Below are 26782 nucleotides of genomic sequence, written 5' to 3'. Positions count from 1 at the left end.
TTGGCAAGTCATGTTGCCTCTCAATTTCCCATCTGTAAAATAGGGATAATGATCCCAGGTAGCATTTAGGCCCCAGAGCAGCAAGGTTCTTAAGCATGTGCTTAACTTTAAGCACTTGAGTAGTCTGTCTGACTTCAGTGAGACCATTCCATCTGTTTAAAGTTAGGCATCTGCTTAAACAACGAGGAGTCTGGTGGCACCTTAAAGGCTAACAGATTTATTTGGGCATAAGCTTTCTTGGGTAAAAACCCCACTTCTTCAGATGGTATAACCATTTTGGTATGGTTATAACTATGGTATAACCGGGCTCCTTGTTGTTTTTGTGGATACAGACTAACATGGCTACCCTTCTGATACTTGGCATCTGCTTAACTAATTCACTGACATTTTCAAAGTCTTTATAGATCCCAGAAGGAATTATGGAAACGCAATTTTTCATCCTACATATATATATATATTTTGTCCCAGAAATCAGTGGACATCTTACATTTTGCCTATTAATATAATTCTGTCCTGTTTCCTTAAAGAGAAGGTTATTTTGCTGCCACATTGAAGCATGGCTGACATAGCCTTCAACTATTGGCCTGCAGAAATGCTGCATTGATTAAACCCTCTGCTCTTACGCATTAGCACATCTTCCATGTTGATAAAATCAGTGGCAAAACGCACAGCCTTCCAATCAGGAAGTTTTTATACATGCCATACACAAGTAATATTTCGCCAATGAAAAGAGTCACAATAAGTTCCTGATTCTTGTACATTAATCATTTTATAGGTGTTTTTTCAAAAAATAAATCGCCCAGACTGAAAGAAATGAAATCAATATAACGACCCATCAAACTAGAGGGCATGTTACACACTGTTCAGACAATGCATGTCTCTTTTCACATATGCGTATATCACTGATACGCACTGTTTGTGTTTATAACAATGCCTTTGAACTTGTTCAGTAGAGCAACACTAATGAAATATTTTTAGTTCGTGCTCTTTTTATGCATGCCATATATTTGCCTGTGCTGCTGTGTGTTTTGCTCATAGTCCAAACGTTTTGTGGTTAAAATTAATCTTTAGTGCCCAGGAATTATGGTGCTTAAAGATTCATACTTTGATCCCAGCCTATCCATAATGGTAGATTTATGAACTCATAAAATATGAAGTGCATTTCCTTGTGATTTGTGTCTGACCCTGTTTTTTCAAACATAATGCATGGATGGAGTATGCTGTTCCCAGATGACATCAGCTCTCCCGAATTCTATAAAATTCCTCTTTTGTACAACTGACTCTATACTCAGTGCTGTGTAAAATTAGCATTTACTGAAGATGAATAGGAAACACAAAGATTACATAAGGCCTTTTAAGGCCCTCGCTTTTATAGCTACTGTTTTGGGGCTGCAGCAAGGCAGGCTACAGAAACAGTCATAGAAATGCAAATATATTGAGAAAATCTTCACCCTTTTAATTTGCTCTTCACTTCTTGGACTATTGTGATGGTTCGCTCAGCTTTCTTTTGAGATTCTTGCCTACCTTTCTTACATAGAGTAATGTGCTGCAGCCTAGATATTTAAGAATGTGGTTTGAACGACGATAACAATAGCATTGTATTTATAAAAGTTGCCCCTCGGGGGCAGAGCTCAGCTGCAGATGAGCAAAACCCAATTTCTCCTTTGCAATCCATTCCTGCTAATTTGTTGGTGTCTTTTGGAGCTTCCAGCTGAGTGTGAGGAGAGGAATTCTTCTTTTTGACTGTATATTGCCCTGTGAACTCGGAAATGTCAAAGGGGATAATAAAAATGGAAGGCAACAAAAAAAAAAAAAAAGAAAATACTTTTTCCTCTCAGCCTTGCAGCTCAGCTTGACCTGCAGCTTTTTGAACCCTACAGCTTAGCATCGACATGGGCATCTTGAAGCCAATTCTACTTCCTGCCTGCCTTGACTAAGGAAAAATAGCCTGTTTTTAAATTGAAAGTGCAACAAGATGTATGAAATTTGTCTAACCTCATGAAACAGCAAGGGGAGGGAATACTGATGCTGCTGATCATAACGGAAGGCTTAATTGACAGGTCAGATAGCTCAGTCTGGAGGATATAGGACAAAGAATCTAGAGGAATATGCCATGCAGCTGGCTGGTATAACAAAAGGCTGGTGGTAGTCAACTGCAATGAAGAAGAAAACTTGGAATCGCAAGAGATGAATGATAGCATGCTAGAAATGTAAGCATTTGGAAATCATGGGAAGGCCTTTATATGCATTTTACTAGATAGAGGTGCAATGAATGCAACCTATCCAAAAAGAGACAATTGTAATGTTCACTCAAAACAGCGCAATAAAGGACCCATGAGTGATGCTGCCACCAACAACACCATCACACCTACAACAACCCTGACAGGGGTAGCCTTGAACATCTTTATTGGTGATGACCTGTAGCTCATGAAAGCTTATGCTCAAATAAATTGGTTAGTCTCTAAGGTGCCACAAGTACTCCTTTTCTTCTCTCGGTAGTGTCTTTCATTGCTTAACATTTCTTAAAGTTTTTTTTTTTTTCATCCAAATATTTAACCTACGTTCTCTTGGCTGAAACTGATGCCTATTATTTCTTCTCTGTTGATCGGTTACTCATCACCTTGGTTTTCCTTTTTATTAAATTGATGGTGCTGTATGTGTTACATGTGGCTTATAGTTCCTATAGTTGACAGGTTCTTCATATGGTTGATAAGGTGTCAGTTACATATTGTTACAAAGGTCACGGAGGCTACAACTACAATTAAGGTTGCATACTAGTTTCTATTCTAATTCCCTGTTTTCAGTCAGTCAGAACCGTGTGAAACTTCCATCTACTAGGCTACAATTTCCTAGGGTTGGTCTCTGCCCAAGTGTGAATTTCTTTCTTGAAAGTTTGAAATGCTGCATGTGGAAAGCTTGTGTTGAGCATGTGAAAATTTCCAAATGAAGGGGTGGGAGCCTGGTGGAATCAAAATGCTATGCAAAGGGCCTATAAAGTCTTTCCTGCTTAACTCTACCTATCTTGAAAGTAAAAGCAGTATAGCTCCTACAGTTAGAGGGAGAGGAGCTTACTCCTGCTGAACTTGTGAAAGGTGCATGAGATTGAAGAGTCTGATGATGTAAGATACCACAGTGAAAGGCATGAGGCATAAATCTTGAATGGAATAGAATGTCCAACCAAATAATTCTACAGTATGCAAATGATTTCAAAATGTTTTCTTAACACTCTCTCTCCCAGCCCCCCCCCTCCCCTGCCCCCCATGAGAATTCCATCAAAGACCTACGTTAAGGCTGTATGGATAAGCATCCAACAAAACCCCCAACATGCTGGGAAATCCCAGAACGAAGGTTACAGAGTTAGCTGTAACTGCCCATTGGTGCACAGCCGAATGATACAGATGTTAATTACAGGATCCAGTACTGTTTATCAAATAATACAATGTATTTTTTTCTACAGTATCTTTTAGTGCAGTGTTCTGCTCTATATTCCAGGCAGAGCCCATTTAAGTCATTTATATCAACAGTTTGAGATACTACAGATTAAAAAACCAATGATTATTAGCAAAAATGTGCTGACATCTATGCGGGTAAAGTAGCTGTCTTGTGTTCTCCGCTAAATTAGCTTTGTAGTTTAGCTGCCTTATCTTCTGTATTGTGCCTCATAAACTGCTTGAGTGACTCAGCAGAAAGAAAGGTCTCTTCCTCGAGGTGTATGTTCATAACGAAAAAGCAAAATAAGTAAGTGGAAAAGGAGGTGAAAATCTCCACCGCTTGGAGTTCGGTATCCCTGGGTGACCAGCCTGGGTGGCTTCATAATTTATTATCCTCTTTCTGAGTACTTGAGCAAGGGTGGAGGGAAATTGAGCTGAGATGAGCCTCTCTCTCTCTCTCTTTTTTTTTTTTTTTTTTTTTTTTTTTTTTTTTTTTACAGGGGGCCAGGTAATGCCCTTGAACCTGGACACACATCTAAGAGAGGCGGTGCTACTGGTTGGAAAGAAAGAGTATAGTATGTGGTTGCAGCCTGAATTATTAAAAATAAAATCTGAGGCAGAAATAACTTTTATATAAAAAGCCTTTCTATAAAAATGTACCATGGTGATTTATATGATAGTAACACCCCAAATGTGCTAGGTACCGTACAGGCTTTTTGGAAGATACATTAATGGAAGTATGTAAGATTGAATAAATGTTACTAGATGCTATACTGTTATCCTAGGGTGAAGGGGAAAAAGCACCTCGTATATTTTATTGTCTGAGTAATAATGTGCAGTCGTGTAGTTAAAGATTGTATCATAAGGGGGCCAAGTTAAAAGTTGGGTGTGTCACTGGAGCCATGGCTTTTCCTGACTTTTGAGCTTTACAAAGCACCTACTGCCTGTCTCAAAACTTGAATAACGGAAAATATTACAGCAAGCAAAGAAAAACATTAGAGGTTTCTTCAGCATAATCTGCTGACTTCCCCAACTCTCCCTGGTGTATTGCAAGGAATCTGTTTATATCTCCCACCCTTATTTCTCAGCAGGCCTCTCCAGCCTTCAGGTCTATAAATGCAGCTGCTTGGAGGGACTGTATGTCCCAGAAATCAAGCTTTCCTCGCTATCTGCAAGAGGCCAACGGTAAACAGCTAGGAGCCATCCTTGTCCCTTGCTCATGAACGGAAAAGGGAGTTCCAGCCCATCCTGCTCATGGAGCTCCTTTCTTTGAATGTAAAACCAGAGCCAGCAGCATGGTCTTTAATCAGAGAACGCACTCTGTGACGGGGCCTTTGGGGCTAGTACAGCTTGAGTCGTTCACATCGGAGCACTGGTTGTGAAGGAGCATCCAGTGAGTGCACTGATTCAGTGTCGCCCACCATTAGCTCCTGTTAGCAGAGCTTGTGAGGCACTCTGCAGAGGCTAGAGCCAGGGAAATGAAGTCTTAATTCTGCTGGGCTGAAGCCCACTCCCTTAGAGTGCCTACAGGGTAGGGTGACCATATTTCCCTATGCAGAATACTGGACACCTGGTAAAATTACTTGTATTCAATCGAGTTCAACGGCAATCAATCAGAACTATGCAGTACAAATGTTCAAATTAAACATCAAGTTGACTGAGCCCCTTTTAAAAAGAAATATGGCATAGTTCAGGGGTGTGCAAACTTTTTTTGGCCTTAGGCCACACTGGGTACAGTAATTGTATGGAGGGCGGAGTAGGGAAGGCTGGGGGAGGCTAAGCCTCCCCAAACAGCGAGGCGTGGCCTGGCCCCCGCCCCCATTCCAGCCCACCAGGACTCCCACATCCTATCCAAACACACCTGCTCTCTGTCCCCTGACCATCCCCCTGGGGCCCCCACCCCATCCAATCTCCCCTGCTCCCCATCCCCCTGGGACCCCTCTGCTCCCTATCCAACCCTCCCTGCTTTCCCTGCCCCACGTTACCTGTGGGGTGGGGGAAAGGGGGCTCAGTCCTTTCCCTGTGCGTTTCCCCTGCTTGTTTGGCTGCTCCCCCTGGCAGTCGGGCAGGGCTCGCTCCCTGTCTGGGCTTGGTTGCTGGGGACAGGAGGCAAGCATGCTGGAGGTGGAGGGGGGGCCCTGGTTTGCTCTGTCCCTTTCCCGGCAGCAAGGCCCATGCCCCTGTGCAACCCCCCCTGCTCCTTGCCTCCCCCCCGGAACTCCCCCTGACCGTGCTGCCCTGGAGCACCAGGTCTGGCTGCGCTATAGCTGGTCAGAGCTGTAGCCATGCTGCCCAGGTTCTGGGGAAACTGACTGCGGGGGAAGCAGGGACGGAGGGGAGCAGAAGGGGGAGGCCAGGGGCTAGTGTCCGCTCCGCTCACCATGCTGTGGGGGAGTTGCACTGGCTCCTCTGCAAGCCTGGCCTGACCCTGGTCCCAGGCAGGAGCTCGGGGACCAGAGGGAAGGGTCCTGCGGGCTGGATGTGGCCTGCGGGCCGTAGTTTGCCCCCCTTTGGCATAGTTGGATTATTTTTATTTACCTTTTTATCTTTAAGGCTTTAGGGTTCAGAGGGGGAAGGGACGGACACACACGGACATCCCCCCCATCCTCCTACCTCTCTCTCTCCCTCCCATACACCTCTCTTACAGGGGGTGTATGTGTGTGTGATCCATCGGCCCTCCCCTCCCTGCCCAGCGCTCTCTGCCTTCCATGCCTGGCTGGGCCCCTTGGATGGACCCGCATCTCTTGGTACCTGGCGCCGTGTCTTCCCGAGGCAACATGGGGGGGAAGAGCAGACAGGGTCACGTGCCTCCCCCAGTTTCTGCCAGGTGCCCAGCAGCAACCTTTCTGCCCTGTATGGGAGGGAAGGGATGGGAGCTGTTTCCAGCCGCAGGAGAGGAGGGAGAGGGAAGGGATGACCTGGCTCCTGTTTTTGCAGAGCTCATCTCTCTCTCTCCCCCCCCCCCCCCCCCAACCTCTCTGTGGCTGGAAGCAGCTTGTCCCTTCCTGCCCACACAGTGTCAAAAGGCAGCGAACACCTCTTCCCGGCTGCTGCTGGGCACTGACATAACCCAGCCACCTCCTGTCTCCCCTCCTGCCCCCCAGCTACAGCATGGGAAGGAAGGGGTTAAGCCATAGATGTGTTGTGCACCAGGGCTCAGGGAACCTGACGGCAGGGGCTTCAGCAAACCCAGCCAGAGAGGTGGCTAAGCAGCAGAGGGTGCCTAGGGGACAGAGCAGCCCTGTGCTCCCTGGGGGCAGTACCCAGGGTGAAGAGGGTGCTAAGCTCCGCCCAGGGGGCTGCTGTGGAGCCTGAAGGGTCAGGGTGTGAATAGGCTAGAAATCGCTTCCTCCCCCTGCCACTCCAGAGCTGAGCTGAGGGGCGGAGAGGCTGTGTGTTAGTGCTGTGTGGAGCTTTGGCACATGCAGGGTGTCAAGGTTCCTTCCCCACTCTGAACTCTAGGGTACAGATGTGGGGACCTGCATGAAAAACCTCCTAAGCTTATCTTTACCAGCTTAGGTCAAAACTTCCCCAAGGTACAAAATATTCCACCCTTTGTCCTTGGATTGGCCGCTACCACCACCAAACAAATACTGGTTACTGGGGAAGAGCTGTTTGGACACGTCTTTCCCCCCAAAATACTTCCCAAAACCTTGCACCCCACTTTCTGGACAAGGTTTGGTAAAAAGCCTCACCAATTTGCCTAGGTGACTACAGACCCAGACCCTTGGATCTTAAGAACAATGAACAATCCTCCCAACACTTGCACCCCCCCTTTCCAGGGAAATGTTGGATAAAAAGCCTCACCAGTTTGCATAGGTGACCACAGACCCAAATCCTTGGATCTGAGAACAATGAAAAAAAAGCATTCCGTTTTCTTACAAGAAGACTTTTAATAGAAATAGAAGTAAATAGAAATAAAGAAATCCCCCCTGTAAAATCAGGATGGTAGATACCTTACAGGGTAATTAGATTCAAAACACAGAGAACCCCTCTAGGCAAAACCTTAAGTTACAAAAAAGATACACAGACAGAAATAGTTATTCTATTCAGCACAATTCTTTTCTCAGCCATTTAAAGAAATCATAATCTAACACGTACCTAGCTAGATTACTTACTAAAAGTTCTAAGACTCCATTCCTGGTCTATCCCCGGCAAAGACAGAATATAGACAGAGACACAAACCCTTTGTTTCTCTCCCTCCTCCCAGCTTTTGAAAGTATCTTGTCTCCTCATTGGTCATTTTGGTCAGGTGCCAGCGAGGTTACCTTTAGCTTCTTAACCGTTTACAGGTGAGAGGAGCTTTCCCCTGGCCAGGAGGGATTTCAAAGGGGTTTACCCTTCCCTTTATATTTATGACACAGGGCTTGGCTCCTCCTAGCCAGTGCCTCAGGCTGGAGGGTCTTGGGCGTTCCCAGGTCCAGCCAGAGGAAGTGGGGGAAGGAAGGAGCCTGCCAGCCAGGCTGTTGGTGAGCTGAGCGCTCCAAGCAGGGGCTGGTTCTCCACACAGCACTGGGAGCAGGATGCGCCCTGCTGTGGGGGATATGGAGGAGCATCAAGGCTGGGTGTGTCTGAAGGGGCAAAGCAGGGAGAGCACAGTGAGAGGGGGAGCACGTAAAGGGCCGATGGGTGGGCAGTAGAGGCCCCACATAACCAGTTGCTGCCTAGCGCCTGCTCGCACTCACCAACTGCCACAGGGTACAGCCAGCGCTGGCCGGAAATGGGCCAGGGGAGAGGCCCTGCTGGCCAAGAGCTGGCATGTAGAGAGGGCTGTGCTGATGGACCAGCAGGGGGTGCAGCTGGCCCCACGCGCTGCAGCTTTGGCCCGCCACTAGCCTTGCACACCCACTCCCATCATCAGGCACTGGACCCTCCCACTCACCGCTGGTGGGTGAGTAGGGATCCAGCCAGCAGCAGGACCCACCAGAACTGATGGGGAGTGGGGGGGACGACAGTTTGGGGGAAAATACGGGACAATTTACCCATTTTTAAGAAAAAGTTGGGACACATGTAGGAGAGCTTAAATACGGGACTGTCCCTTTAGAAAAAGGACGTCTGGTCACCCTACGACAAGGTGCCTCACTGATGTGGAGAGATGTGATTTGTACCTCCTGACATCAGTACTGCTGAATCGGAGGGAAAAAGTCCCTTTCTCTGAAAGAGCAGGCAGGAACATCTGTTTGTTCTTCCCACAGGATTACTCTTTCTTTCTCTCTCTTTCAAATCCTGCAGTGCTTTGGTTTCTGCTCTCTTGGAGGGCGAGGAGCTTGTTCAAATTCTTCCACAGATATCCTGCTGAGCTCCTAACCCTTGTTAGTATACTGCGGGCAGCAAGGTTGTCATTGCGGGCCGTATTGCTAGCAATCCCAGCAGCTTTAGCTGTGGGGGGCGGAGAGGGTCTGGCTGTTTGAAGCAGTGTTTTATCCCTCTTGTCTGATTCCGCCTGGGGGGCCGTTGCTTGCATCTCAGTGATGCTAACTTTGTTGAAGGTATTGATTGCATCAGGTAGCATGCAGGACATGGGGCTGAATTTTAATTTTAACTACGTGCTTTTGTGCTTTTTATTTTGCCGGGAAACTGCAGTTGTAGTTGAACGTTGGTTTGTTCTTTGCAAATCCAGTCCAGGCTATACAAAGTGGACAGCCATTATAATAGGTTCTTGGAGGCTTTGCTGAGGATCTGTAATCAGGCTATGTAACATGTCTGCTATGGATTTTATTGTGGTGGTGTTGCATTGATCTTGCACATTATAGTGACCCGCGCTTGGGTGACGTTGCCAGCCCAGTCTTGTCCTGGTGAGTTCTGGATCTGGTTGGTTATTTGGTGTATGACAAAGCTTCACGCATAAACAAAGAGGTGGGGCTGGAGCTGTGATGTATTCATCTTCCAGGCAGTATGTGAGTTTAGCCAGCTGTGGGGAGTCTGTTACCTGTACTCCTATGAGAAGAGCAATGGTTACCATTTAGTTGTGCTGGTAGATAGGATTTTTGCAGCTGAATTTTGCAAGTGGGTGCTGGTGTTTTGTACTGGAATCCTTGTGAACTACTGTTCCACATGCATGTGGACATTATCTTTGACCACGGACAATGTTTTCCTGTAATTCATGGATTCTCAGGGGTTTACCCCTAAAGTCCCACAAAAGGATCACCTATCGGGTGACCAGATAGCAAGTCTGAAAAATCGGGACGGGAGTGTGGGGTAATAGGCGGCTAGATATCACAGAGCCCCAGATATCGGGACTGTCCATCTAAAATGGGGACATCTGGTCATCCTACAGCCATATCACATGTTCATCACTTGTAATGGCACTTTTAAACTTCCACCTTCCAATGCTGTTTATAGTTTTACTTCCCTTGGGCAACTTTATTTGCTCCTTTCTTTCATGCTTTCTAATTCTCCTTTTTTCCCCTGTGTTAGATCCTTTCTCCTTTTTAGCTTCAGTGTGTATTCATTTTAGGTGTTGAGCATATTACTATGCTACAAGTTGTACAGTGTCCTGAGCACCTTGGCAGAGTTGAAGGAATGCTTTAAAAATAAACTGGTTTGTTATCCTTATGTATTGTCCAGCAGGTTTACCTTTATTCTGTCGTTTTCATTTGGGTGATACTTGTAAGCAAAAGCAACCTGAAAGGGAAAAAAAACAGACCTGATAAACCATAATTTTTAACTGTTTGCTGCTAATGTTGTTAATGCAGAAATAACCAATTTTAAAGCAAAATTAGTATTTGACCATGGTGGGAAACTGAAAATTAATTGACCCAAACTGCAAGGTTACTGATCTGCATCAGGTCACATATGTACACCTCATTTTCTGTCTTGGTTCTGCACTGACTTTTTTTCTTTTTTGCTCTGTGCAGGAAGATAAAAGCTCTGGCAGCAGAGACTGCAATTTCTCTGCCAACCACAGGCTTAAAGCACAAACATCAACCTAAGCAAGAAGATGTTCAAGGAGGAAGTGGATGTAACGTTTTCTGCTTCTCCCTTTCACCTTTTAAAAGTAAACATGCAACCTTATTGTATGTAATTTGTCCAGTTTACAATCTGGCAATGACCATGGTCGCGTATGACAGAAAACCTGGCGGATGGCCAATAGCACGTGTGGCAAGGAGAACGTGAGGGTATGTAGCACTTCAGTGTAGACACTACCTATGCCAACAGGAGGGGTTGTCTCAACAGCACAGGTAAGCCACCTCCGCAGGAGGTGGTAGTTCGGTCAATGGAAGAATTCTTCTGGTGACCTAGTACTGTTTGCATGGCGACTTAGGTCAGCTTAACTATGCCATTTAGGGCTGTAGATTTTCCACATCCTGAGTGATGTAGATACGCTGACCTAATTTTCTATCGTAGACTAGGCCTAATATAACGTGGGTAGTGAGGCCACCAGAAGTAAAATCTAATGGGTAGTTTCCTAAGTTCCAAGTGCTGTTATCCTTTAGGATTGTTAATTACTATGGGTGAAATCCTGATCCCATTAAAGTTAATGGGAGTTTTGCTGTTGACTTCAGTGGAGTCAGAATTTCACCCAATAAGAATGAGCTAACATTGCAGCCCTTAGTCAGGCATTGCTCCAAGCTGGGTGTTTGCCAAAGCAGAGTGTATAGGTGCAACACAAGCTTTATGCACAATGTAAGTCACACCGAAGCCCTCAAAATAGTTTTAAGTGGTACTTCTGACAGTCTGCACATTAGGTTAATTTCACTCTTTAGGACTTGGCCAACAATAAGTCTGCATTCATATAATGCTATTTGTCCAAAGTTTACATCACACTTTACAAACTTTATGCAATGAAGCAAACATTATTGAATTACTTCAAAACACCTTTGAGGTTGTTTTCACTATGCCCATTTTATGGACAGATAAAATGAAGAACAAAGAGGATAAGGGACTTGTTCCAACACACTGAGTTCATAGTAGAGCTGGGGATAGAACCCAGGAGTCATTCATCCTAGCCCCACCCTCCAATCAACCGCTCATGCGTTTCCTCCCACAAGACTAAATGGCTGACAAGAAAAAGTTGTATGCAAATATGTTTGTGTATAAAAATGGATGAGGAAATGACAGGACAGGTAAATCCATACACAGAAAGAGGAACTCAGTAATATTAGACATTTATATCAATGATGAGAACATGTCCATTTACGTCAGATAGGATTAAAAAGCATTATGGAAAGTCCATCCCAGGTTCAGAACGTGGCCAGTCAGTAATTGCTTGGGCTTAGGAAGAAAATTCCCCTGTGAGCTGGCTAGGAAATGATTGTCAATATGTTTTTTTCTGAAGCTTTTGCCAGTGGCTGCCGTTAGAGACCGGACACTAGACTAGATGGACCATGGTCTGATCTGGTATGGCAATTCCTGTGCTCCTCCGCACTCTGTGGCGTTTATACAGAGCAGATAGTAGAGATCTATGATACGGATAAGAGTTCCGAGAGGAAGATTTTACCCCCAAGGAAGACAAATGATCTAGAACAAATATAGGGGAAACATAAAATGGAACCAATGGTAAAACAAATAAATGGGGGAACCCCCCCCCAATACAATAAAAGCATAAAACCACCGCTGTGGAGGGGGTAAAACAAAACAAAAAACCCCAGCTAGTCATAAGCTCAGGAGAGAAAGCTAGAACAAGCCTCCTCAGGACCAGATGTTGATGGGTGTAGGATGTCCTGGCCAACCAAGGCTGTCCTGGTCAAATGTGTTACAATCCTTCCCAGACTTTTTCAGATAATATGTGGGTGGAATGGCCAAAAACATGGGAGTATTTTGATGTTAGCTGTCTGTTCCCTGGCAAATCAAGAATTTCAGTCATGGCTTATCTATAATATATACTGGGAGTAACTAAAGCCATGGTTAATGACAATATCCAGCTGTGATTTTTTCAGGCTGTTTGATGGAAGTGAACAAAGCTGTACATGAATGGATCTGGAAAAAGCTCAGAAAACTTAATTTCTTCTGTACCCATGTAGATCTTAACAAATCATAATAGATCTTGACAAAGCCCTGGCTGGGATGATTTAACTGGGAATTGGTCCTGCTTCGAGCAGGGGGTTGGACTAGATGACCTTCTGGGGTCCCTTCCAACCCTGATATTCTATGATTCTATGTTCTTTGCCAGCATTCAAATCTCATTTCAGTGGTTCCAGTGTTGCTTATGAATGAAGAAATAAGTTGGCATGCTATCAGAAATATTTCATATAAAATAAAAGAGAAGCTACAGTATGTGTATGATTGATAGTTTGAGTTTTAAGTATAGCACAGCATATGAGTGGAAGTATTTCCACAATATATCATCCTTTGTATACAAGAATTTGACATTCCAGCAATATCTTAGTTACTTCTATTAATTCACAGAACACTTCACTTTCTTCTTTTACAATAATTTCAGAGTTATAATCAATGCAGTATATCAGACTTTCTATAAAACTTGAAAGATCTTTGAATTTTTCCTCCTCTCTGGATTGTCCTTTATAGACTAACTGTCTCCTGGCATTGGATGAAAGATGTGAGTGCTTAACCTTTCTTTTTTTCTTTTTAAGGACTTTGTATGGGATTTCATATCTTTTTGTGATACATGGTTGATATTTGACTAAGTTGTTGTTATATCTTCAAGAGTTGCTCTTGTGTCATTGTACTTGGCTGGTATATATTACATTTCTGGTCACTCGCTTTCAGCCAAAGCAATACCACGGTTTCAGTATCAGCACTCGTCAACAAATAAAGGCATTTTTAATAACCTTTAATAAAGGAGTTTTCTTTGTGTTATTACAGCTATGAAGGTAAACTCAGAGTATGAGCTTTTGATTTTTTTGTTCATTTGGCTCAGATGTGGCAATGAGGTGACTACATAAGAATTTACTTGTCTTGCCAGCTTGTTTGTCAGTTTGTGATTATGCTTATCAGAGAGGTGATTCCGTGTTAGGCTTTGATTTTTTAGGGAATGTATCTGACACGTAAATTTAGCCTTAATGACAAGAAGAAAACAAATTAGAGCTGGATGTATTAATTTAACCAACCCCCTACCCTCCATTTCCACCTAGTGTTGGCATGGTTGGGGGAAGGACTGGTATTGACATACGTTACAATACTGGCTACTGGTGTCATTCTGATTGATTTATTTATTTTTATTGGTGTTTGTTTCAGGATTAATAATGCATAATCTTGTGATGACACTTGAAGAAAATGCTGATGACATTTCAGCAGTAAATTATTTCTTGTTACTAGTGCTGACACAGATATAATAATCCTGTAGTTTATTCAGCTTCTTTGTGATTACAGAGGGGTCTTTTGTTCTTTCTGCCCGCTATCTTTGGAAAAACAAATCACAGTCGGTATTAGTGCTGTGTTCTGTGCTGTTAAGGTGTAGCATGTTATCTTGTTAACCACAATAAAGCAACTGATATTGAGAGCCCCATTCTGAATGTTTTGATGTGCATACATAATCTCATATGGCTTATGGACTGTCTCTGTTGCCCAAGAAGCAAGTACTTAATGGTATTTCCTCTCATACAATCAGAAATATGTCGGTGCCGTAAATAGTGGGAGGGTGTGGACAATCTTATACATATCCTGTATAATCAAGGAGATTCTCTTCATTTCATGTGCAGATATAGCCTGATCAGAAATGTCTTTGTATGATTTATTCTAGTCCTTGTGCCACCAAGGAAAATATACTGGAACAGTAATTGTCCTTCCATTTCATGCTGAATGTTTCCTTTCTCTCTGGTAATTTGTAAAGACGTATATTACATTTTATGAAATTACAAATTATTTAATGAATTTTGAGCTTAAAGAGGGGTGTCTGATACTACAGTGAGAAGTCAACAGATGGACTGGGTGTGGAGTGCACCCCTTCCTAAAGTTAGTGTTGGAGCTGCTGATCAGAACTTGCCTCATATAAATGGTAGTTTTGGACTTTTTAAACCTGTCCCAGTGCTCCTAAAGAGATATGGGAAGGGTCTTTATTTAATCTGGGGCCCTGTCTTGCACTTCTTTGCAATGGTGAAAATGGAAATTGACTTAAACAAAGGACTAAACCCGACCCTGCAGGGGCAATGCATGGGTTCAGTAAGTTGCAGCAAACAGATATTAAAGCAGCAGGTAGAACGGGCATTGGGTATTCATGGCAGGAATCTTTGTTTAAGTGAATTGAAGCTTGTGCAAAGTGCCCATTTGGTAACCTTGCCATTTGAAGTCCAGTTTATCCTCAGAGCAAGTATGGCACGAGGAGAGGAAGGGCAGGTTTCCACTCCGCTGCTATGTCTTCCCTGTCACTGAGTCTTCATCCTTACTTGGTGAGATCATAATTAGTGCTGAGACTGGAGTTCTGTCTGTGTGCATTCAGCCCCTCACAACTCTTTCTCAGCTGCCAATACCACTTTTAGTATTGGAGAGAGATTGACTGACTAGAACATGTGTTAGTACGAAATTAGATATTGGTGTGAGCATGATTATCTAATCATAAAAACCAGTGGAGATATAACAGTGTGTATATTTCTTTCCTTGGTTTATTTAGGTATAACGCAGTATACGTAGACTTTGATGACAACTCTCACATCAAAATTTTATTTTCATTTTTATTATTTATTTATTTATAGCCTGATAAAAATCACTGTTGTTACCTCGGACCATCTCATCCAGCCATCCAGCTAACTGTGGAACAATTAGAACATTGATCCTGCAGGGTTTCCTTTGTTTTAGTTGCAGCTGAAGGCTCGTGCCTGTGCCAATATATTGTATTCCAAACCAGACGTTTTCTCCTCTAAATTGGATTCAGTGATCCAGAGAAGCAGTTTTGAAGCCTGCTTCTTATATTATTGGTAATAGAAAAATAAGTGCAGAGTAAATACAATTTTGTATTAGTGAGTGTCACTGGGAAAATCATATTCAATATATTTGGAGCAACTTATTACTTCTGAAAGAAATTGCTGTAAAATAAGATGTTTTATTTTAATCTGTCACGGTAGTTTCTATCAATCTTATACATTTCTTAAAAAGAAGTAGTTTAGATTGTTCAAAATATCTAGTCCTGCCCAGTGACACACATGATATCTTAGAAGTTAGAGAAGGTAAAGACATCATAGAGCATTTAATTAGTCTCCCTGCCTATAAGAAATTGTTCACTGCAGTGTGTTTCCATAGATTTTAATGCCAGAAGGGACCATTATGATAATTTAGTCTGAGCTCCTGCATAATGCAGATCAAACCGCTTCACCCGGTCTTCACATCACACCCATGACTTCTGTTTGAGCCTTGGTTTATCTTTCTGATGACCTCTCGTCCTGCCTTTAAAGATGGCAAGTGATGAAGAATCCAGCACATGATTTTGTCTAGTTTGTAGATGCCCCAATGAACAGGATTTTCATCACTTCCTTAAAGTGATTATTCCACAGCCTGAGAGGTCTCACTGTTGAGAAGTTTTTGTTTTAAATTCAGCCTAAAGGTCCCCTTTTTATTTTTATTCATTTACAACTACTTATATCTGCAGGCCTAGGATAGCATCTGTCTGTCTGTTCATCCGTTATATTTATTGGGTGCCTATCTCCTTCATACCTAAGCATTTCTAAGCTCTCACCTGTCATCAAACTGGCAGCAGCCTAAGTTATGGTTCATGCCAGGTAAGAGTTGGTAAGTAGAATGCACTACCATGCTGCATTTTTATGGAGCAGCTGGGAGAAAGCTAGATTTGCCTAGTAAGGAAAGCAGCAGCAGACTTAGCCCACTGAATGGAACAGTGCTGCTCATGTAATTCCTTTTTTTCCAGCCTTAAATCTGTAACAACCACTCAGGCTGGATTATTTATAGTTTTGCTTCCACATGCAGAACATCAGAATTATGTACCTCTGATGATTTAATAGATGTTTTAGGGAGGTTGGCACAGTATTTTTCAGAAGAGGAAATGCATTCAGTCAAGTTGGGCCTCAGTGGAATTGGTGTGTAACAAAAGAACAAAACTGTTTGCCTGGAGAAATGGCAGTTCAGCTCTATGATGTGCCAGCACAATCTCCACTATCCCTTTCTTGGATGAGATGTTTAAGGCAGATAGAGAAACGGAATGGAGTAATGTGGCTAGATTTAATAAAGGAGCTCCAAAACGTCATAAATAAGGAGTAGTAGCAGCAAGCAATAAAATTAGTAATTATCCAGTCTAAGATAAGGATAGTTAGATCCCATCCACTAATTTCTAAAGTGGTCTCTGTAGGGATCAGGAAGGAATCCCCACCTACAACCACCTACACCATTGCACTGTTGCCTAGGTGCATGCTGGGGATTTTTGCTTGCCTCTGAAGCCTCAGTGACTTGCCATTGCCAGTTTCAGAATACACCAGGACTTGATGGACCTGATTAGATATGGTAATCCCTATATTCCTTTGGGTGAGCACATCTGGGGGGGGGGTGGTGGCGGGGTTGAGAAGAGGACAGCCCACTTATACTGGCACAGTACAAGAGCTGGAGGCAGCATGCCTCAGCAGAAACATGAACTTGAATGAGCTAACAATGGAAATAATACGGAAATTATTTAGCTCTCATGCTGGTTGACTGTAGCCAGGGTAATCCATACCTGCTCTAAATCGGAATCCCAACAAGGGGCTAAAATGGTCAATGTGGAATTTAGAAAGAGGTGCTAGTCTCACTGCTTTTGTTGTTCCTTGGAAAACGCTTGAGTATTTTTCATCTCGCTCTGCGTTCCGACTGCCTTCTCTCACTCTTGCTTGCTCTAATGCTTCTGAAAGTGTAATTTGGTGTTTGTAGAAATGCCACTTGGTGGAGAGTTGCTTCAGGTGGATGAATGATAATAGTAATACTTTGCCTTAAATAGCACCTTCCATCTGTAGAACTTAAAGTGCCTTGTAGACAGTGTAAGCCCCCTGTCAGGGTTCCCTCCCCACTCTCAACTCTAGGGTACAGACGTGGGGCCCCACATGAGAGACCCCCTAAGCTTATTTCTACCAGCTTAGGTTAAAAACTCCCCAAGGCACAAATTCTCCCTTGTACCTTGGATTAGGTAATGCTGCCACTACCAAGTGATTTAGACCAACTCAGGGAAAGGACCACTTGGAGTTCCTACTCCCCCCTGATATCCCTCCCCAAGCCTCTGCACCCCCTTTCCTGGGGAGGCCTGAGAATAAACAAGATGAGCACAGACCAATCTTGGGTTTTTTTTAGGACGCACACGCACACAAAACCCCCAATCAGATTCTAAAAGAAACAGAACTTTATTAGAAAGAAAAAAGGTAAAAGAAGCACCTCTGTAAAATTAGAATGAAAGATAATCTCACAGATAATCAGATTCAAAAACACAGAGGATTTCCCTCTGGGCCAAACTTTAAAGTTACAAAAAGAAAACCGGAAATACACCTTCCTCTCAGCACAGAGAAAATCACAAGCCAAAACAAAAATAAGCTAATGCATTCCCGTGCTAGTACTTACTGATTCTAATGGAGTTGGATTGCTTGCTTCCTTGATCTGTGTCAGGCAAGCACACAGAACAGACGGACCAAAACCTCCCCCCACCCGAGATTTGGAAGTATCTTGTCCCCTTATTGGTCCTTTTGGTCAGGTGCCAGCCAGGTTACCTGAGCTTCTTAACCCTTTACAGGTAAAAGGATTTTGTGCTTCTGGCCAGGAGGGCTTTTATAGTACGGTATACAGGAAGGTTGTCACCCTTCCCTTTATATTTGACACCCCCCAAGAGGTATTAAGTACTATTATTAATAGTTAGTAAGAGAGAAATAAAATAAGGCACTTGGCAGTTAGTTGATGTGTCCAGGGTTGCATAGTAAGTCAGTGACCAGGGTGGCAATAGAACAGAGGAGACCTTGCTTCCATTCTCTTTCTCCAGTTTCTAGACCAGTAGTTTCCAGTTGTTTTAAACTTTGTGAACCACTCCCCTCTCATGGACTATCTGTCCTTCCAATCCTCAATACCTCACTGCTTGGTTCTCAAAATATTTAATTTTGTGGACCACAAGGAAGGGCTCCATGGGCTACAGTTTGAGAAACACCAAAAGGGGCTTCACTCCCTAGGCATTGTAATGACTAGAAATTATTCATCACTCTAAGCCCTGGTCTACACTACAGGGTTAGGTTGAATTTAGCCATTGTGACAGATCCAGACCAGGGGGGTACAGGAGTCTGGTAGAAGGCAAATATATTGGCCACTGGATGAACGGTTTTCTGTTCCCTGAGTGACCAGAGCAGGGACTGCCCTAGAGCAATCAGGAACCTGCCAGAACCAATTAAGACAGGCAAGCTAATCAAGACACCTGGAGCCAATTAAGAACTTTCTAGATTCAATTATGGCAGGCAGGCTAATCAGGACACCTGGTTTAAAAAGGACCTCCCATCAGTTGGGGGGGGGGCACGCCAGGAGCAGGGAGTGAGAAGGCGTGCTGCTGGAGGAGTGAAGAGTTTAAGCGTGATCAGGCTTCAGGAGGAAGATACTGCAGTGAGGATAAAGAAGGTGCTGGGGGGAAGGCAATGGGGAAGTAGCCCAGGGAGTTGTAGCTGTCACGTAGCTGATACAGGGAACGTTGTGGACAGCTGCTATCCACAGGGCCCTGGGCTGGAACCAGGTGTAGAGGGTGGGCCTGGGTTCCCCCGCATCCCCCCAACTCCTGATCGGACACAGGAGGAGTTGACCTGGTCTGTGAGAAACACCAGAAGGGAAGGTCTAAATTGGAAAAGGATCTGCCCTGTCCCCAACCCACTAGGTGGGACACAGAGACTGTGGGGATTGTTCTCCGTTTCCCCCATGCTGGCCAGTGATGATGTTAGCTGAGTGGACAGCAGGTTTGAGCCACTAGCAAGAGTGGCCAAACTGAGGGCTGCCGTGAATCTCTGAGGCAAGCAAATCTGCCAATAAGCGCAGGACCCACCGAGGCAGAGGAGGAACTTTGTCCCACCATTTTAAGTTGATTTTTAAAATGAATGTGTCTACACAACAACCCTGTTCCGTCGACCTAAAGGGCTCTTAAAATCGACTTCTGTACTCCTCCCCAGCGAGGGGAGTAGTGCTAAAATCGACCTTGCTGGGTCGAATTTGCTGTGGTTTAGACGCAGACGCAATTCAACGGTATTGGCCTCTGGGAGCTATCCCAGAGTGCTCCAATGTGACCGCTCTGGACAGCACTTTGAACTCCGATGCACTAGCCAGGTATACAGTGGCAGAGGCCAGGAAAGCATTAAGTGAGCGCAAAGAGCAGAGGCAGGAGGTGATGCTGAGGCTAATGGGGGAGCAAACTGACATGATGAAGCGTCTGTTGGAGCTGCGGGAAAGCCAACAAGAGCACAGACCCCTGCTGCATCCATTGTATAACCGCCTGCCCTCCTCCCCAAGTTCCATATCCTCCTCACCCAGATGCCCAAGAATGCAGGGTTGGGGGGGAGAGGCTCCGGGCACCCAGCCACTCCACTCCAGAGGATGGCCCAAGCAAGAGAAGGCTGTCATTCAAACAGTTTTGATCTGTAGTGTGGCCACAATAAGCAATATGGCCTTGTCCTTCCCTCCTCCTGCACCCCATCCCACCCAGGCTACCTTGTCAGTTATCTGACTTTTTTTTTTTTTAATTAATAGATTCATAGATTCATAGATATTAAGGTCAGAAGGGACCATTATGATCATCTAGTCTGACCTCCTGCACAATGCAGGCCTCAGAATCTCACCCACCCACTCCTGCAATAAACCTCTCACCTATGTCTGAGCTATTGAAGTCCTCAAATCATGGTTTAAAGACGTCAAGGTGCAGAGAATCCTCCAGCAAGTGACCTGTGCCCCATGCTACAGAGGAAGGCGAAAAACCCCAGGGCCTCTTCCAATCTGCCCTGGAGGAAAATTCCTTCCCGACCCCAAATATGGCAATCAGCTGAACCCTGAGCATGTGGGCAAGATTCACCAGCCAGATACCCAGGAAAGAATTCTCTGTAGTAACTTAAATCCCACCACATCTCACATCCCATCACAGGCCATTGGGCCTATTTACCATGAATAGTTAAAGATCAATTAATTGCCAAAATCATGTTATCCCATCATACCATCTCCTCCATAAACTTATCAAGTTTAATCTTGAAGCCAGATAGGTCTTTTGCCCCAACTGCTTCCCTTGGAAGGCTATTCCAGAACTTCACTCCTCTGATGGTTAGAAACCTTTGTCTAATTTCAAGTCTAAACTTCCTGATGGCCAGTTTATATCCATTTGTTCTTGTGTCCACATTGGTACTGAGCGTAAATAATTCCTCTCCCTCTCCGGTATTTATCCTTCTGATATGATTACTCTCTCCTCAACCTTGTTTTGGTTAGGCTAAAGAAAGAATGCATGGCTTCAAAACAATAGTTACTTTATTTCCTTTGCCAGCTGTGATCGAAGGGGGGAGGGTTGCTGGCTTACAGGGAATTAAAATCAACAAAGGGTATGGGGTTACAGCAAGAAACACACACAGCTGTCACACTGTAGCCTGGCCAGTCATGAAACTGGTTTTCAAAGCCTCTCTGATGCGCAGCATGCCTAGCTGTGCTCTTCTAGTTGCCCTGGTGTCTGGCTGCTCAAAATCGGCCACCAGGCGATTTGCCTCAATCTTCCACCCTGCCATAAACATCTCCCCCTTACTCTCACAGATATCATGGAGCACACAGCAAGCAGTAATAACAATGGGAATGTTGGTTGCGCTGAGGTCTAACCTAGTCAGTAAAAGCTCGCTGGCGCTGTTTGAACGTCCAAAGGCACAATCTACCACCATTCTGCACTTGCTCAGCCTATAGTTGAACTGCTCCTTACTGGCTTCCTGTGTACAGCTTCATGAGCCATGGGAGCAAGGGGTAGGCTGGGTCCCCAAGGATAACTATTGGCATTTCAACATCCCCAACGGTAATTTTCTGGTCTGGGAAGTAAGTCCCTTCTTGCAACTGCTTGAACAGCCCTGAGTTCCTAAAGATGCAAGCATCATGCATCTTTCCCGGCTGTCCCACGCTGATGTTGCTGAAACGTCCCTTGTGATCCACCAGTGCTTTCCTCACCATTGAGAAGTACCCCTTGCGGTTTACATACTGGTTGGCAAGGTGGTCCGGTGCCAAGATAGGGATATGTGTTCCATCTTTTGCCCCACCACAGTTAGGGAACCACATTGCAGCAACTCAGGAAAAAAGGCGTGAAACGATTGTCTGCCGTTGCTTTCACGGAGGGAGGGAGGGAGGGAGGGAGGAGTGACTGACAATGTACCCAAAACCACCCTTGACAATGTTTTTGCCGCATCAGGCATAGGGAGCTTAACCCTGAATTCCAATGGGCAGCGGAGACTGCGGGAACTGTGGGATAGCTACCCACAGTGCACCGCTCTATAAGTTGATGCTAGCCACGGTATTGAGGACACGCTCTGCCAACTTAATGCGCTTAGTGGGGACATACACAATCGACTGTACAAAATTTATTTCTAAAAATCGACTTCTATAAAATCGACCTCATTTCATAGTGTAGACATACCCTAATCCTACTTTCTTGGTTTTTCAGAATGGAAAAAGAAGAGTCTCGCTTACCTGCTAACTAGTGTGAAGCACCTTATCTCGGAGAAACTTTCAGTTGATCCTGGAGATTGTGAGGCTCAAGGCAGTTCTTCAGGTAAAGAACATTTTTTGAACTTATCATGACTGGCTCACATCCAGACACAATATATCTCATAACTCACACACTTCTTGACAGGCTGTGGATCAACCTTTGGGATTCAGAGATTTCATTTAAACAAGAAGCAAAGGAATTGCCTTCTGTATCAGAAGAAATTGGTATCTGGTGCTATTTGTGCTTCTCTTCATTCTCATGCAGAGTAGAAAGCGCTTTACTCAGGTCTGAGCATTTTCTCTCTGTCATTTTGCTCAGCTTGCACTTGCAGCTATATCCTCAATAGGAAGTAAACGGGTTTGAACTCAGAGCCGTCGCTTCTGCTACGCTGAGTGAAAAGACCACATCCAAACGAATGGATAACAACTTTGCCAAATGTGAACGGGATTCTGTATCTTTAAGGGTTTTCTCCCCGCACCAGTAGTTGCCAGTACAACACCTTCTCTTAATTAACGGACTCGTTGATAAAAGGTGCTTGCTTTCCTCTCGAGGGGAAAAAAATACATTGCTTTCTGCTGTTAGGGCCCTGGAATTCATGTTTGTTTCTATATACTAGCTTTATTTTACTTGACAGTATACTGGTAAATAAGATGCCATTTTGAAATATTAGTGCCATGTATAGAGGACTTTCCAAAGGTGTGTTAAAAGTCGCACAGTTTTCAAGCTTGACATTTGCTGAGTGTTGTCGTCATGTCTGGAAATCCATCTCTGGGCCTCCTAAACTTCCCTCTGAAGTGGTGGATTTTTGATAATTCGCTTATCCCATAACACAAGAACAAAGAAGCAGTACATGAAATCGAGAGGCTAGAAAAGATTAAAATGGATAAAGGCAAATAAGGTTTTTAATTCAATTTACTGTCTAGCTCTGGAACTCACTGCTACAGGATGGTAAGTTCCAAAAAAAAAAAAAAGAAAAAAAAGAAAAAAAAAGTATTATAGTCGGGCTACATTGACACTAGGAAATAGAGAAGCAATAAATGCCAGACCCTGAATCATGCTTCAGGACAAAACCTGATCCCCAGCTGGGATCAATCAGAAATTCCTTATGGCCGAGCACTGTACAATTAACTGGCCTGTGGGAGCTGAACCATTGGTATTTGTTTAAGATGGGATGTCAGACTAAATGGGCCATTGATCTGCCCCAGGGTTGCTTTACTGTTCTTATTTTTGTTCTAAAAACCAAATTTAGAATGAGAAAATGATTGATTTTGTCCAGGACACATTCCAGCACCTTGGAAGCCAGCCATCAAGGCACAGGTGGTCCCCTCTGCTGCATTGTGTTGCAGGGAACAAAGGAGAGGAACTTGCACTAGAAAGGGAGTGGGGGGCGAGTAGTATGAACCCAGAGAAGCCCCTCTGTGTGAACCTTGTGTGATTGGGGCACCGTGGGAGATTGGTTCTCCTTCCAGTCACTTCTAGGCTACCAGGTGCATCCTCCCCAACTTCCTGACTGGCTGCCAGTGGGCTGAAATGTGTCCTGGCCAAAAATGGCCAATTTAAGCATGTGGAACAGAGCCAGAGTGCTGAGCACCTTGCAGGATTGAGTCCTAAAATTCCCATGCAAAACACTGCTGGTGACCAGCATTAATGACCTCAACGTGGCATTGAGGAAGAGGAGAAGCTGTGGTTGGAGAGTACAAGGCAGGTGACCCAGACATACAGCGGGGAGGATACTGGAAAGCTCACAGGCTCTGTGGTCTGGCAGGGCTGAGACCTGACATTCCTATGGATCACTGGCTGAGGAGGATCCCCTCCTTTCCCATTCCATCAGTGATAAGTCAGGCCCATATCTTTAAAGATATTTAGGTGCCTAAGTCCTATTGATTTCAATGGGAATTAGGCACCTAAATATTTTGGAGATCCGGACCTTGGTAATGCTGCCATTATGCTGCTAATGACTATAAATTCGGATCAAGTCTGACTCAAAAGGACTATAAAGACAGTCATTCTAACCTTTCAGAAACATGCTCAAAAGTGTCACCCTTTAAGGGGTGATGGTGCCACAACACAACTAATTAGCTGCTTCTAGCCCGAGGGGCCAGACTAAGAAGATTCCCTTGGGGTACTCAGCCTCCTCCAGACCTTGGCTCTGGGCCTCCCACAGAAGCCTACTGAGTCCTTGTTGTTGCATATCAAGACTAATCTTCCTCAGTCCTTTTATAAATCCCATGTGAACATAAAGCCCTGCATGGGACTCAGTCTGGAGGCTGAGTGCTTTATACCAGAGTCAGAAAGACTCAATCAGGGAGACCAGCAGGGGCTGGAAACAGGACCTAGAAGACAGGCTAAAAAAAGCCCCTGAAGAGCAAAGGAATCTTTTGTTTGTTTGGGACTCTTTAGTCAGATTTTTGCTAATCTGGAAGGGGGTAAGATTTTTTTTTTTAAATCACTTAGCTGTGGAGGGATAAGCAACATCTCCAGCACAGACCAATGTGTGGAAAAATGAGGAGACCCAACTTGTGGAGGGAAACTGAGACAGGGAGTGCTGACAGTGCCAGGATTGGCCACCAGGGGGTGCTGCAGACAGCCATAACCCAAGACAAAAGGGAAAGTAAATTAGAAGGAAGCAATGGAAGTATGATTAATGGTAGCGGTTGTGAAATTGAGTAAATGTTTGAAACATTCAGCCCAATTTTCTCTGCCACCAGGGAAGTTGATGCCTGAACCTTTCCTTCACAGAATCCAGAGTGCTGAAATGGCTACTAAAGATAGAACTCTGTCATTCTAGTTAGGTGGAAAAACAAAAGGAAATTTATGCTTGTTGAGTACATTAGAAATGTATTCCCAAGACAAACATTTTACGATAAGATAGAAAAATACCATTACTGAGTCCTTTGGATTTTACAGTTAAATAAATGGTGGTAAGTGTGTGTTTCTAGTTGACTAGTTAGTCCCAGGAGAACCGACAAAGTAAATTTTATTGTATGGAATGCTGTTTCTCAATTAAATTGCCCTGTTAGCTGATGGAAGTTAGCTATGTCTCCACCTCTAAAAGAATCTGAAGTAGATTAGCTGTGTTGATCTTTATTGTTGTGTGTCTCTTTTTTGTGTGTTTGCGTGCACATGTGTGTGCGTGCATTTGAGAAATATGCTTTCCTAATTTTAGTCATCTCTGGAGGTGGACTGTCTTTGTGTAAAGAGTGAACTTTGGTAGGTGCTTACTTCTAAAATTGCCTGTGAAATCATCTTATATCCTGTTTGGAGAAGGGAAGACAATGCTGTGGAAATGAAAAATGAGTTTGTGTAAAAAGTTATCTTCTCTAGAAGAGACTACGGAAATAGCATTTCACAGCAGGGTTTATTACTTTTCCCCTAAGATATAGAGATGCATGTTATCAGTTTAATGCGGCTATCGTGCTCATAGAGCAATAACATCACTTCCAAAGTTTCAGAAAGTATTTAGCAAAAAAACCGAGGAGTACTTGTGGCAGCTTAGAGACTAACAAATTTATTTGGGCATAAGCTTTCATGGGCTAAAATCCACTTCATCAGATGCATGCAGTGGAAAATACAGTAGGAAGATGTATATACACAGAGAACATGAAAAAATGGGTGTTGCTATACCAACTGTAACGAGACCAATCCATTAAGGTGGGCTATTATCAGAAGGAGAAAAAAAAAACCTTTTGTAGTGGCAATCAGGATGGCCGTTATCACTACAAAACGTTTTTTTTTCTCCTGCTGATAATAGCCCACCTTAATGGATTGATCTCGTTACAGTTAGTACAGCAACACGCATCTTTTCATGTTCTCTGTGTATATATATCTTCCTACTGTATTTTCCACTGCATGCATCCAATGAAGTGGGTTTTAGCCCATGAAAGCTGATGCCCAAATAAATGTGTTAGTCTCTAAGGTGCCAGAAGTACTCCTCAGTTTTTTTGCTGATACAGACTAACATGGCTACCACTCAGAAAGTATTTAGCAGACCTTCTCGGAAGACAGAGAATTACACACCTTTAATGCTTAAACACTCAACTTGGGGTTTGTATTTTTATCTCATGGCTTTGCAAGCGCTTCTGTATAATTATTTTACTAACTCCAATCTTCTGTACACAAAAGTATAACTAATACAAGTAATACTTTTTTAAATACAATTTTCTTTCCAATGAAATACCAAAGTATTCTAAATGCAAATGCCAAAGCGAAGAAATAAGAAACATCTCATCAGGTGTGTTTAAGCATCTGCACTAGCCATGTACTGTGCAGGTACCTGTTTAATAAAGGAATAGCATTTCTTCTGCTGGGAGGCAAATACTTTTTTTTTTTTCCTTCAGTGAAGAGATTGCCTGGGTTGAAAGATAAGTTTGAAAAGTCTCTGAGAAACATAATACGGAATTACGGGATTTAAAACTTCAGTATGACCTCATACCATACCAAGATTACATAAAACATCATTGCTCTTCTACTTTCTGAATGAAAAGGATAAAGAATCAACCCCTTTCCTGTTCCCTGTCCTTGAGATTAGCATCTCCTCATTACATTTAATGAATGTTGTCTTCCTGGTTGTAATAGTTTCCATAACACAGTGAGAGTAATCTTCAAAAAGACCAAGAAGCTGAAGGAGACAATATAATTACAAGAATTACCATTATCAAGATATAGCTAGCAAGGTGCACACAATCTCCTCCTGATGTCCAGAGGGTAGGAATCATGAGAGGTATATATACATTGCCACATACAGAATATAACCTAATGTTGGAAGTGGTGGTGATTGGTTAGGGTGGAAAGATGCTCTCCTGCTCCTTCA

At 43.8% G+C, this 26782-nt stretch overlaps 1 long non-coding RNA gene across 1 annotated transcript in view; it reads left to right on the top strand.

Moving 5' to 3' along the window:
* The first annotated feature begins 4570 nt into the window (after positions 1-4570).
* LOC141993620 (uncharacterized) overlaps positions 4571-26782 on the top strand; it is a 32054-nt gene continuing 9842 nt past the window's right edge. The window contains exons 1-2 of the long non-coding RNA XR_012640912.1: positions 4571-4616; positions 21928-22035. This is a non-coding gene — a long non-coding RNA (uncharacterized LOC141993620). The remainder of the gene's footprint in view (positions 4617-21927; positions 22036-26782) is intronic.

This window comes from Natator depressus, chromosome 9 (genome assembly GCF_965152275.1).
Source record: "Natator depressus isolate rNatDep1 chromosome 9, rNatDep2.hap1, whole genome shotgun sequence".
Taxonomy (NCBI): domain Eukaryota; kingdom Metazoa; phylum Chordata; order Testudines; family Cheloniidae; genus Natator; species Natator depressus.
The sequence above is the reverse complement of the archived record's forward strand: the minus strand, read 5'-3'. Positions and strand labels throughout refer to the sequence as shown.